General features: G+C 37.3%; 1 long non-coding RNA gene across 4 annotated transcripts in view; it reads left to right on the top strand.

Annotated features, from left to right (window-relative positions):
* LOC137488721 (uncharacterized) overlaps nucleotides 1-13,470 on the top strand; it is a 139,472-nt gene extending 126,002 nt beyond the window's left edge. For 3 of the 4 annotated variants that reach the window (XR_015518178.1, XR_015518179.1, XR_015518180.1), the window contains 2 exons: nucleotides 10,700-11,881; nucleotides 11,948-13,470. This is a non-coding gene — a long non-coding RNA (uncharacterized LOC137488721). Of the gene's footprint in view, nucleotides 1-8,723; nucleotides 11,882-11,947 lie in introns of those variants that run through there. The other variant, XR_015518177.1, reaches the window with a different exon arrangement.
* The last annotated feature ends 779 nt before the right edge of the window (nucleotides 13,471-14,249 follow it).

The raw sequence follows: 14,249 nt of genomic DNA, 5'->3' as shown, positions 1-14,249 counted from the left end.
CGGCGCAATAGTCTTTTGGTAGTTTCAGCTTGGCGCAAGAGTCGTTTTGAGGCGTTGCGCTACGCTGTTTAAATAGCAAGTGCATTTGTAGCCCATAGGCGTTCTGGTCTAAAAAGGAAGGCGTTCTGAGGCGGACCGCTGGCGCGTTGCTATTTTGAGAAACTATAATAGATTTTTCATTAGACCAAAACTAACCCGGTCTAAACTCCGGCGCAGAGTTGCGCCTCGCTTACGCACTGCTTAATACGCACAAGAGAGCAATTGGCAAATATCTTTACATATGAAAAATTTAAATATTAAGGATATATATAGGATATAATAAGAATAGATATAGGATATAAATATAAAGGATTCAAATATTACAAAACATATTATTTTTTAGCCTACATAAATATGAAAAACCACTGCTTTTATGTCTTCTTCATCTCGGGAGGCTTTTTCAGTTCATTCATAACAATTTGCTTTTGTATAATGTTATTATTATTTGCAGTATTATTTATTATATTCATATCTATATTTGTTTTATTAAAAACGAGCTTAGATTTGCCCACCTGTCAGGTTTTAGACCATATGGGGCACAGCATGTGTTTTAGGATATAACTCAGGTTTTTTAGCTCATTTTGTTATTATTGTTTATTTATTCCTTTGCTGGAAATTATAACTGAATTTAGAAATAGTTTTGAAACTAATATTTGCGCTTAACAAACAAAATTAATTATTTATAGGCTAACTGATGTCTGTGCGTAAAGGTTTCCCTATCCAAAAGCGAATGTGAAAGTAGTTCCATTATCTCTCATTCTCATGCAGCAGATGCTCTGTTTAACAGTGTTCTGTTAAAAAACTGTCAACTGTTAGCTAGTGAAATGCTAATTTTTTCCACTTAGACTTACTTTGCGTCCTGTAAATCAGCTATGTCTTTAATGGATAGCCATTGTCTCCTAACAGCCACCCACCCAGGGGTGTGTCACCCTGGAAGACTGAAGGAATGACAGAGTTTGCTACAATAAAGAAGTCATGGCTTTATCAAGGATAATTTGCAAATAAGTGTGTAACCCTTCACATTGCATCTGAAATTACCTGGATGTTGATGGAATGGCTTCACTTATGATTAACATTTATCAAAGTGTTTTCAGATGGGGAACGTAGTTGCACGTGAGTACAATCTATTGCACCCACAACAACTGGAAACCCAAATTTAGCTCCAAATTTAACTCCTGTTTGAATGTATTTTGGCTTGCAGGCGTCACAGGGAATTCAGTGAATCTGTGCGCATGTCAGCTGAGGCGTGATGTTACTGCATGTACCTGTATAGCCGAGATGTTGGAACGACCCGCTTGCAAAAAAAATAATACAAATTGTGCAGCAGTTACTTTTACAGCAACGGTGACTGCATATGGGCAGGATGCTTTAGTTTCTAAGTGATCTGCCAGAATATGACAAAGGTCGGTTACTGCCTGGTGGGATAACCGTAGCCTCTGGCAATACTCCACCTCGGACAGCAATAAATATGTCGACCTTGGTCGGCCTCCTCCATCTCCCATTTCTTTAGCCCATAAGGTACTCCATTTGGCTAAACAAAATAAAATGCATTACTATAATACTGATAATTACTGATAAATTACATTATTGATCAAATACACTGACAAACTGAGGAGATCAATAGGAGATATTCTGCTCAAATTACATGTTCAGTAGTTGCATGTTTAGTCACTCACATTAGATCCAAATTTGGATGGTTGGTGATAGACAAACTCAAGCAAAAAAGTCAGTTTAAAAGCATGCGTGTACTGGCCTGATTGGTCAAGTCATTAGCCAATTTCATGCTTTATTACTGCAGATAGATGAGCTAATTTGATGCATGCAATCGCTATTTGTTATGTCATGTAGGCATTTTATATTTATGTACACAATAATAGGCTAATCTTTTTTGTAAAAATTCATAAAGCTGCATTCCTCCTCCTGACCAGAAGGAGGAGCTCCTGTCTCCTTACACAACAGTATCCAATTTCTACGCTTCCTCCGGAACAGTGGATGGCACCACTCTTTCACCATCTGCTGTGTGCCACCGCTCGAGCTTGATTTGCAACACCTGTGTTTTGCCCTATATAAGTGTGTGTGTTACAAGCTACTGTGTTCAGTCTTGCGCCATTACTGCCCGGTGTTCTCCAGATTGTCTAGAGAAGCTAAGTGACACTTTACTGTTGTGCTTTTTGACCCTTGTGTTTAATTTGTTTTGCTTGTTTACTAGAAGCTTGGCTTCAGTTATTTCTGTTGTACTTTGCATTCTATTAAAGGGGCAAATGCCCCAGCTTTGTTCCAGGAGACCCGGGTTCAATCCTCATCTAAACCAACACGCTACACTTTTATTATTACATATTATTATTATTATTATTATTATTTTTCATATTTAAACAAAACTGTGCTGCATATCATGTGTGTGAAATAAGCAACACGTATGCGCATTGGACCTGCCTATCACTAACATGTTCTTTAAATAACTAGATTTAACCTGCACTGGACTTTAGACCAACTTTCAGTCGGTCTATGTCATGGTCTATTTTAGTTGTCTTAAAATAGCAATGCACCTTAACACACCTCCTTTTTAGGCCAGAATGCCTACGGACGCATATATGAGCGCAAATACATTTGCTATATAAACAGCATTGTCAAAACAACACTTGTGTCAAGCTGAAACTAGCAACTAACATTTGCAACACGCCTTTGGGTTGCATTGCACCGGGTGTACAATAGGGCCTTTTGTAAGTGGAAAAACTGAGCACTTTACTCGTGAGAAAACAGTTAAACGGAGCATCTGCAGCATGAGAATGGGAGAGTCAGCCTCTTCATTTTTTACTTTTACTTTAACTCTTTTTAATGGATAAGGAAACGTATTGTAAGCACAGACATCCATTAGTCTACATAATTAATTTTGTTTGTTAAGTGCAAAGATTTGTTTCAAAACTATTTCTAAATTCAGTTCTAATTTCCAGCAAACTAATAAATCAACAATAACGAAGTGTGGTCAAAAACTTTGAAATTACTTCCAAATAAACATGCTATGCCCCATACGGTCCAAATCTAAGCTTGTTTTTAATTAAAGAAAATATAAATATGCATATAATAATAATAAAACATAATACAAAAGCAAATTGTAATGAATAAACTGAAAAAGCTCCCTGAGATAAAGAAGGCATGAAAGCAGTGGTTTTTATATTTATGTAGGCTAGAAAATAATTTTTTGTAATGTTTTAATTCTTTAATTCATTTAGCTTTGTAAAGATATTTGCGTATTGCTGTACATCCTGTGTGAATTAAGCAATGTGTAAGGGAGGCGCACAACTAACACGCTCTGCGCTAGACTTTAGAACTGCGCTTAACTTGTCTATTGTGCAGTTTATTTTAGTTCCTCAAAATAGCAAAGTGCAAACAATGCACCTTAAAACACCTCCTTTTTTAGCCCAGAACGCCTATGGGTGCATATATGTGCACATAGTGCAAAACGTCAAAATGACACTTCCATCAAGCTGAAACATCCTGTTTACGTCCGTAACCCAGGTTTATTTATTTTTTTATTAATTTATGACACCAAGCTTAATTTCCTTACTGATTGATTTGGGCAACCAATAATCGGGTAGAAACAGGCTCCACTCGAAGGTTATAAAACATTGCAAATGTGTTAGATGTCACTCAGCCCGCAGCTCTGCAGATATCTGTGAGAGAGGCGCCATTTGCTAACGCCCAGGAGGAAGCGACACTTCTACTAGAGAGCACTCTCACATTCAGAGGCGTGGCTCGCCCTGGCACTGATAAGACCCCCTTAACAGATAAGAAGCTGTTTACAAGATCTTAAAGGCGCAAAGCGCGAATGGGACAAAGCAGTGAGTGGGCTGGGCCTGAATCTGCAGACTGCAGTGCTTGCAGGTTCACCACCTGATCTCTAAATGGTGGTGATAGGAACCTTGGGCACATAGCCAGGTCGAGGTCTCAATAAAACGTGAGAGTAAATCGGGCCAAATTCAAGGCTCAATTCGCTGACCAAAAAAGTCTCCAGATCCCTGACTCTCTAAAAAGAAGCCAATGCGATCAGCAGAGCTGTCTTTAATGACAGAATTTAAAGGGATAGTGAATTGAGTGGCTTAAACGGATCTCTCCAAAGACCCATCAGTACAATGGAGAGATCCCAAGAGGGCATGAGAGGGGAGGTGGGATAAATTTTATCGCTGTGCGCCTCTGAGGAATCGGATGATACAATTATGATTTCCGAGCGTGTTGCATTACTCTGTGTAATGAAAAGCGGAGATGACAGCCACATAAGCCTTCAGAGAACAGCCTACGTGGAGAGAACAGCCTACGCTCTAACTTATCCTAAAGGAGGGATATACAACCTGTGGAATCGCCTCATATCCCTAGGACGCTCCGTCATCGAGGGTGGTGAGAGCGGGAGCGCATGAGGACTGGGCAGAAAAAGGTGCCCTCCATGCCTGCCTGAGCTCTTTGTGTATCTCCGGGAAGAAGGGGACAGTGGATCTGGAGGGCTTTGCCTTCTTCTTCACCCCCACATAACACCCATTTAAGCGGTCTGGCCGCAGTTCTCGGGGACAAGCCATCTCCAGTCCCACGGTCGAAGCAGTCTGGAATAACACAGCTAACATGTCTGACTCCAAATCCGAAACCTGTGGAGCCAAGCTCCCCCAATTCAATTGGCATTTAATTGGCCCATTTTCTTGATCTTCAGAATGATTGGTTGTCCAACACACTCCCAAAGTCTGTTTACTACAGACACACATTAAATTTCCCTTATGAAGGGAAACTAGCAAATAACACTTGTCACGCCTCGCGCCACATTGTGCCGAGTGTATGATAGGGCCCTGAGTATCTACCGATACCAAAACCTGATCCCGATACTTCTATAATACATAAAAAAGATTAAAGAAGAAACACTACAATTTGCTATGGCAATGTTGTCATCATCAACTTTATAATACCTCCAAACTGCAGACATTGTCGCCAAGCTGCTCCCATGTTCTACTTTGCTGGCATTTAGCTAATAACCACAGAAGCTTAATTATCTCAAAATTTATTTGCAGCGGGTTGCTTTAAAAATGTAAGTTAACTAAACTCTTTTATTTATTTATTCTTTTTTTTTTTTTATTCTTTTCAGTGGTAAACGCTCAAGTGAAGAAATCAAAATTCAATGTATCCTCAACTGAGTTTTTTACTTGTAATGAACAAACAGTTTTCCCAGGGATGTGTTGCAGCTGAAAGGGCATACGCTGTGTAAAAACTTGCTGGATACGTTAGCGGTTCATTCCGCTGTGGCGACCCCGAATTAATAAAGAGACTAAGCTGACAAGAAAATGAATGAATGAATGAACAGTTTCAAATATGTAGTTAAATAGTTTTCATAAGTAAATTCAACTCTGAGCTTACCAAGTTGTTGAATTTTTTACAGTGTGAATATCGGGCTACATTTCAAATGGCTGATTGAATTAATACCTATGCATGTGAATGGGTACTATTAAGTTGATGAGATCAGGGCTGGGAAATGCTGTTTATCTTGCTGACTCCAGTACTTCATTTGCATGCTGTTTTTAGCCATCTCCACCATTAGCCACTTTCCTCTCCTAAAAAACATATAATAGGCAGGACGACTTTGTACAAATTAGATTTGTTTTAGACTTGTGTAAGATGCTGTTATCCTGCAGAACAACCAACACATCTCAATTAAGAATTCTGCCTGTAATGAGTCTCCTGGCCAGGTTTCTTATTTTTCCAACATAGCTTTTGCCCAAGGTACTCTGGAAACAACAAACAAAAAATAAAAGAGTAACAATTTAAACTCTTTTGTTAATTACTCACCCTCATGTTGTTTCAAAAATTGTAAGACTCTTTCAATCTTCAGAACACAATTTATGACATTTTAATTGAAATCCAAAAGCTCTCCAACCATCCGAACTGATGATTTTTGACAAAAATTTTGCAAGAAAATAACCAGTTAGTTAGTCCCATATTCAAACACGTATGGCTAGTATCATTATTAAACTCTTAAGAGAAAAAGAGAGTGACTCTCAAAGTAAAATCTTCCTCTGTCCACGTTTTCGGCATAGAATTTCATTGCAAAGTATATACAATTTATAGAATTGCTTTTGGAAAGCATATAAAATTGTAATATATATCAGTGCCCCAAATTATTTTCACATAAACATATGCTTAAACATACAATTTTCCCTCCCATCAGAATTTGCATTGTGTTGCTGTAATTTACTTGACAGCCACCGGTGCTGCTATTCATTTAGTATTTTATAAAATACAATGAAACCTTAAAGTACAGCAGCAAGATATTGACCTCATTCTACAGTACAGAAGTGCGCTCCTTTTTCTGAACTTCTGTTTTAAAACTTCCCATTCAGTTTGCTATGGGAGAAATTACCAAGAATAAAAAACAGAAGAAAATGGTCACAGAACTACTTCCTCTACTAACAAGTGTGTTAAACTATACACAGACAAAGTAGAATAATAGGTGAAGAAAATATCAGTTTGTAATATTTTTAAAATCTAAAAATTAATGGAAGTGAATGGGACCAGAAGTCTCGAGCCAAAAATATTCAAAGGGCTGCGTCTTCTCGAATGCAAAGAATACATTCAACATAATGAAAAGTAGGAATCCTCTGTGGGTTTTTTTTTCTTTTTTTTTATTTCCTGCCCATCCATGGTGTTAGTGTTTAAAACAGGAGCATCCATTCTTTTCACACTCATACTCTCACACCATGCAGACAGGGCCAATTAATGCCTGCAGTCCCCAGCATCAGCATCTGCACTGTGTGCTATTCTTTAGCCTTTGTCATATGAATAATCACCTCTGATTTGCAGAGCTTTCAAATGACCGGAGACCAGAGAACCTGCAAATCTCTCATTTTAGATGTAATTTGCTCTGTCACAGGGAGCAAAGTCTGAGTGCAAACTGACAGAATACAAAAAAAATATGTGTTCTGAATAAAAAAACACATCACATGTAGAGCAGCATAAGTGGATTTTACCTGTCTCCGGTTTTGGAAAATATTTCACATTAATCCAGGCATGATGGATGGATACTTTTTAGGCTGTAGTACAGATTTTCAGTTGCAGCAATAAAAAAAATAATAATAATAATAATAAAAATAATAATAATAATAATTTTTTCAAACATTTCTTGGGTGTCTGTCAGTGGTGGAAGTAACGGATTACAACTACTCGAGTTAATGTTATTAAATACATTTTGGGGTATTTGTACTTTCAGGAGTATTATTATGAAGTCTGTAATTTTACTTGTACTTGAGTAAAAAATTAAGCTGAGTAATTTACTTTGTTACTTTAAAAATAACAAATTAATATTTCAAACACTGACCAGCATTTCGGTAGCCAATAAAAAAAAAAAATCTCTCGACCAATGAAAAGCCTGGTACATTATTTGAACCGAAAAACAAGTTCAGGTTATTGCAGATTTACGTGAGCTGACTGTCATCATACAGTCACAAAGGTATTGATTGACAAGTGGAGATTTAAGACCGCAATAATGAATCTGAAGAATGCAGAAATGAGGAAAAAATAGCAGATGATGAATGCCCATGGCCACACCCGGAGGAACTGCAGTTCTACATACAGGTACAGGGAAGAAAGGGGACAGCTGTGCTGATACAGTGTGAATAGAGTTGAATATGAATCACGTTGAAGAGATTTTGTATGAAACTGGTACGCCTGTACAGACATCTTAATGATCCGTCCACGCGTGATCATCATGGACATAACCAGATGACCAATAATACTTGGCAAGAAACTTCAACAGCCATGGAAAGAAGGAAAGTGTTTTGTTAAAAAAAAGTTTGGAAAAACCTGAAAGATAAGTTTGTTAAAACAAACAAAAAACATGTCATGGCAGAAAAGGAGACCCAGGTGGTTTTAATATTACATAATATGTTTTTCCACCATTTATAGGTTTTACACTGATGTATAATTTTAAAGTCAAAACAATGTAATAGCTACAAACTAAACTGAAGTAATAAATTATGTCTTTAATAACTGGAAAAGAATATATTAACCTATCGGTTTACAGTATACTGATGCCCAATTTCTAGGCTTTATTCATGATAATGGACAGGATTGTTGGACCATTTCTTTTTTAGCTTATAAGTAGAGAACAGAAACTAGCCAGACAGTAATGTGTAAATTATTGAGTCGACAAAATAAAATGATTTTTATTATTTTATTTTTTTTGCTTTCATACTTGCCATAATGAAAATGTATTTGTAGAGCAACCCATTTGGTCTTGTCATTGATATTTAATTTTATTAGGTAGAACTGTCCCAGATATAAACTAAACTCAGTGATGAACCAAAGTTTGATTTAAAAAAATCTTGAATGATTATAAAACTTTATAAACATGCATTCATTCATTTTCTTTTGGGCTTAGTCCCTTTATTAATCAGGGGTCACCACAGCGGAATGAACTGCCAACTTATCCAGCACGTTTTAGGCAGCGGATGCCCTTCCAGCTGCAACCCATCACTGGGAAAAACCAATAAATTCTCATTCACACACACAAACCACAGATAATTTAGCTTACCTAATTCACCTAAAGTGCTTGTGTTTGGACTGAGGGGGAAACAGTAGCACCCGGAGGAAACCCATGCGAACATGCAAACTTCACACAGAAACGCCAAATGGCTGAATGATATTAATGATATGACGTAGTTCCAGAAACTTCCTACATCTCTGTCTATTTGTTTGACTTTTTGATCGGCCCCTGTCATTTTAAAGAATATAACAATGGCGAACGCATCAAGTATAAAAGCATGAGGAGCGGAGTCAGCACAGTCAGCGGAGGTGAACGATGTGGCACCAGGTGATAGTATAAATCAGCCTTAAGATGTTTATTTGTTTGTTTTCCTGTAGTTCAGTAGTGCATGTAACCTGTATTTAGTACTGTTCAATTTAAATAATTTTATTTTACCACAAATTTTGTGATTTTTCATTTTGTGACTTTATCACGTTTGTCATATTTTGTGAGTTGGATATTGTGATATAGGTCTTAAATTTAATACTTAATAGTCTTAAAAATGTCTTTAAAAGTCTTAAATTTGACATTATAATATCTGCGGAAACCCTGTACAAGATTTCAGTCTTTAATTTGAAAAAAACACATTGTGGTAAGAAGACATATCACTTAATTTGTGTAATATTGAATTTATTTAATGATATGTTTTGGCACTAGGCAGTGTTGTTTAGTTATGTGGGATACCACTGGTTTCCTATCAGATCCAATACCAAATAAATTGAAGGCAAGTATCGGCGATACAATCCGATACCGATACTGCCTAAAAATAACTGTTTGGGAAATTATAGTAACAAGTAGTGTACTTAAAAGTGTGACTTCATACTGGATACAAGACATTTTATGGTTTATTCTTGTTTATTGATGAAGAATTATCATACATTACACTCTTTCGGACAGATAGGAGTAACACGTCTTGTGTATACTGTAGACTTTTGGTATTATTACAATATGAAAAAGAGTAATTTAATCTTTGACGCTTGAAAATAATTCCCACACATTAGACTTGCCTGCTCTTAGTTCTCCCATGTTGATAAAGAATGCTCTGAGAACCATTATGCAGTTGATGCATGCACAGGCATGATGCACGCACAGCCTGTGCAAAAAAATGCACTTGCAGAAAGCGCTGCTCTTGTGTTCAGCATGTGTTACAGTCGTGAGCACTAGCTGTACCGGTGCTTAACAAGAATGAGAACATCACAGATATGTTGTTCCGAAATAGCATCAAAACTCAGAAATGCTGTATTGTTAGACCACCCGCTCCCGTACAAATTATACTAGATTACCGACCGCTATCGCGTTTTATTCTGAAATTGCTGCAAGAAATCTGGTCGGGTCCCAGGTGTAGTGATCAGTGGTAAACTTGTGGAAATTAACTTGTGGTATATATAAAACAAATGCTGCAGAGTTTACACTAAAGTCTGACCCTTTTCTTAAGCTCCTCAGAAAGTGGCAATTGAGACAGTGACCATCTGTCTTTTGTTTATCTGAAAGACACAGGTGTTAAGAGCCCAGAACTTGCAAAACTGCTTCTTGATCCAATCAATATTCTACATCATTTAAGACACAGAGAGACACATGGATCAGAAAACTTACAAAAAAAGAGACACAAATGAAATATTTCAATTCATATACTTGCAGATTCAAATAATCATGTATATATTTAATATGCACTGCTTGAAATACTCCACTGTATGAAACTTTGCTTATTAAGGTTTTATATATGTATGCTTGGGTAAAGATCAACCTTACATAGTGAGGTTTAGACTCTTTATATTGCAAATATTGCCTTGGGTAAATTATATGTGGTTTGGAATGTGAATTATGCATAGGAAACTATCTAAGTATATTTATATTTATATATTTTCAATAGTTAACCGGTGGACTATTACTATGCAAATGCAGGCCACATTATGGATGACACATCCCAGTTATCAATTCACAGGATCATACAATCACAATGCTGTATTTGAAAGGTGGCATCCTTTCAATCCCACCTTCCAGAGAAAGTATTAAAAACATTCTCTCAAACAAAAATTTGTGTGGTTCGGTTCAGAGCAAGAGTGGTGCAGAAGCATGGTAGTAACAATGATAGGTGTGTGGTATGCCCAGGAACTATACGTTCAAGAATAAAGATGTCGACATGTCCCTGAAAATCAGGACCACCACCTCCAGAAATCTCAAGTTCTGCGTGTTCCAGAATCTAGAGATTTCTTCTTCTCAAAGCTGAAGAGATCCAAGTCTGCTCGTTTCATGCCTTAAGATCTGCAAAAAGATCTAACTTTTTCCAACCACTTCATTAATGGCCGAAATGTAAGTATTTCACTTTCCAAATCAAATCACTTTTATTGTGACATCATTAGCAGCATGTGTGCTATGATGAGTGAAAAGCTTAGGTGCTGGCTCCAGACAGTGCAAAATACAACGAAAGTGCAAACTACAGACAGTGCAAAATACAACAGCATACTCCCAAAAAACAGGACAATGTAAAATAGAAAGCGATATGTACAATGAATAGGTGTACACATAGTTGTAGGCAGTAATTTTTTAAATATGGATTGGTTAAAGTGCAGTGCATGCTACATATTGATGGTGTGCAGTGTGGGGTATGGAAGAGTCTGTGTGAGGTGTGTTAAGTGTTCATCAGCCTGATAGTCTAAGGGAAGAAGCTTTCCTTCAGTCGGCCAGTGCGTGATCGGATGCTGCGGAACTGTCTGTCTGAGGGTGGCAGAGAGAAAAGTCAATGGCTTAAGTGGCTGGAGTCGCTGATGATTCTCTTGGCTTTCCTCATGCACCGCCTGGCGTAGATGTCTTGGAGGGAGGGAAGCTCACCTCCTACTACGTGTCCAGAAGTTCCCACAACCCTATGTAGCCGTTTGCGATTGCTGCTGGTGCTATTTCCATACAAGGTGGTGATACAGCCTGACAGGATGCTCTCCACAGTGCAGGTGTAGAACAAGCGAAGGATGTGGGGGCTCATTCCAAACCTCCTGAGACGACTGAGGAAGAAGAGGCGTTGTTGTGCCTTTCTTAGCACTGCATCTGTGTGAGCAGTCCATGTCAAATCCTCAGTGATGTATACTCCAAGAAACTTGAAATTGCTGACTCTCTCCACTGGTGTCTCGTTGATGGTGATGGTGGTGTGTTCTATCTTCTCTCTCCAGATATCCACCACCAGCTCCTTGGTTTTGCTGATGCTGAGTGAACGGTGGTTTTCCTCACACCACTGTGTCAGAGTGTGCACCTCCTCTCTGTAGGCCGTCTCATTATTATCGGTGATTAGGCCCACCACCGGTGTGATAAGCAAATTTAAAGATGACATTGGAGCTATTTCAGTCATGTGTGTACATGGTACATGAGTGGGCTGAGAACACACTCAGTGTTGAGGATCAGTGTGGATGAGATAATGTTGTTCATTCTGATCACCTGGCGTCTGCTTGACTGGAAGTCCAGGATCCAGTTTCACAGAGAGTTGTGTAGACCCAGAGCATGGAGCTTCACCACCACCTTGGCAGACACTATGGTGTTGAATACTGAGTTGTAGTCCACAAACAGCATTCTCATATATGTGTTTTTGTTTTCCAGGTGAGACAGAGCAGTGTGCAAGGTGAAAGCAATTGCATCATCAGTGGATCGATTATTCCTGTATGCAAACAGAGCAGATGTGCTTTTTAATCAGCTTCTCAAAGCACTTGCTGAAGATGGGTGTCAGAGCAACTGGATGCCAGTCATTTATGCATGTGGCTTTAGCTGATTTCGGTATAGGCACAATAGTAGCTGTCTTAAAGCATGTGGGAACCACAGACCGAGAGAGCGAAAGGTTAAAGATGTCTGTGAAAACTCTCGCTTTAAGTACACGTCCAGGGATGCCATCTAGGCCTGTAGCTTTCCGGATGTTCACACAACAGAAAGATCTTCCAACCCTCTAAATTAGAGCTTGGTATAGTGTGTTTCAGTTTAAAATATTCTAATTATTTGATGTTTATATCTGATATTCATTAATAACAAAAACTTCCTCAGTTCTTTGTTATTGTAGATAAGGTTTACCTTAACTTAATCACTTTCATCACTCGCCTATGGACTTCATTTATTGTACATTTAGTAATTGTAGTTACCCTGGATTACTATTTTGTTGATAAATACACATGTATTACAATTGTGTCTTCCTTGTGTTGATAATACAGAAAATGGCTCTACAAGTCAAACGATCTCATTATCCTTTGGATTTGGCCAGATAATAAACTCATCATTTGTATAATTTAATTAACAAAATTTTATTGTTAGTTATTTTGACGGTGGAAAGCTGTATGGTGGCCCATTTAAAAGGAGTTGTTTATCTGTTATTTCCACATTATTTGGTGCCCTCACATGAGGCTAAAATTTCAATATTAATATTAATACCAAGATATTGATTTTAATATTTGTTAAATCCAATTATCACTACACATGGCTCATGGGAATGCAGAACTCTGCTGTATACATTCTCGGAAGGTATGGGAGTCACTGGGGCAGTGCTTTTTCAAAATTCACACATTTGTACCTAAATAGTCCGTATTGGTACCCCAAAGGTACATATTTGTAAGAAAAAAACAAAAACAAAACTATAAACATATACCTCTTGCAATGTCTATAAACTAACAAGTACCTTTAAGTCATCAATATAAACACTGTAGTTACAAATATGTACCTTTTGAACCGCTCATATCATAGTTTACCTTTATATATTAGTGCATATAAACCTCTTTGTTTCAGCCCTTGTTTGTTAATCATTTTATGTAGGATGTTTGATTTTCCTGGTTATGTTTTCTTGTTTTCTTTTCAATTTTTTGTTTCCTTGTTGTTTGATTGGATTTTAATTAAACCTTATCTAGACATGGCTACAATCCTGTTTTTGCCTTTTCATAACCTGCACCCTGTTACAAAAAAACAAAACAAAAAAAAATGTATGTATAGTTAATATTATATTAAGAAATAAGAACATAAATAAACAGTTTCTGTTTTTCTATAGTATATGATTTACATAACCCAAAGAATGTATATATATTTTTTATTTTCAAATGATTAAAAATGTTTATAAAAAGCACTGTTAAACTTGTCAACATCAAAACTTATTAGAGCAGAGATCAAGGTCCCATTATGCAATTCTAAAGTGTAAATAGATAGAAAATGCCCATCAGTCATTATTGTTCATTAATGGATATGTTCATAGTGCAGATTGGATTGCTTTGATGTCTGAATGTTCAAGTGGATGCATACATAACCCTACACAGTCACAAAAGACCACCTACACTTTGTCTGTTATTGATTAAACACGTGTTCATTATGGAATGTGCTGAGAGAAAGTGCATTTAAACAAGGTACTTACATGTTAATGCACTGTAACAAAACACAAGGACTACGACTCAAATCAAAGTTGCCCTTTTTATTTATATTTTTCCACGCAGTACTTGTCATGTGAGTGCTCTTGAGAAACTAATGAACAGTAGAGTATGGCAAATAAGAGGGAACAACATATGAACACAAATAGATGCAAAAGTGTTTTTTTTTTCACCTTTTTCACATCCTCAAGAATTTATTTAAGTACACATGAAAGACTTTATTTAGAAGTGTGACTACACTTTTTTCCTATATTGATCTGTGAAAGGTAAGACATGGGTTTTAA

This window comes from Danio rerio, chromosome 20, assembly GCF_052040795.2.
Source record: "Danio rerio strain M-AB ecotype USA chromosome 20, GRCz13ab, whole genome shotgun sequence".
NCBI lineage: Eukaryota > Metazoa > Chordata > Actinopteri > Cypriniformes > Danionidae > Danio > Danio rerio.
Note: the sequence above shows the minus strand (reverse complement) of the source record. Positions and strands in the feature narration are given on the sequence as shown.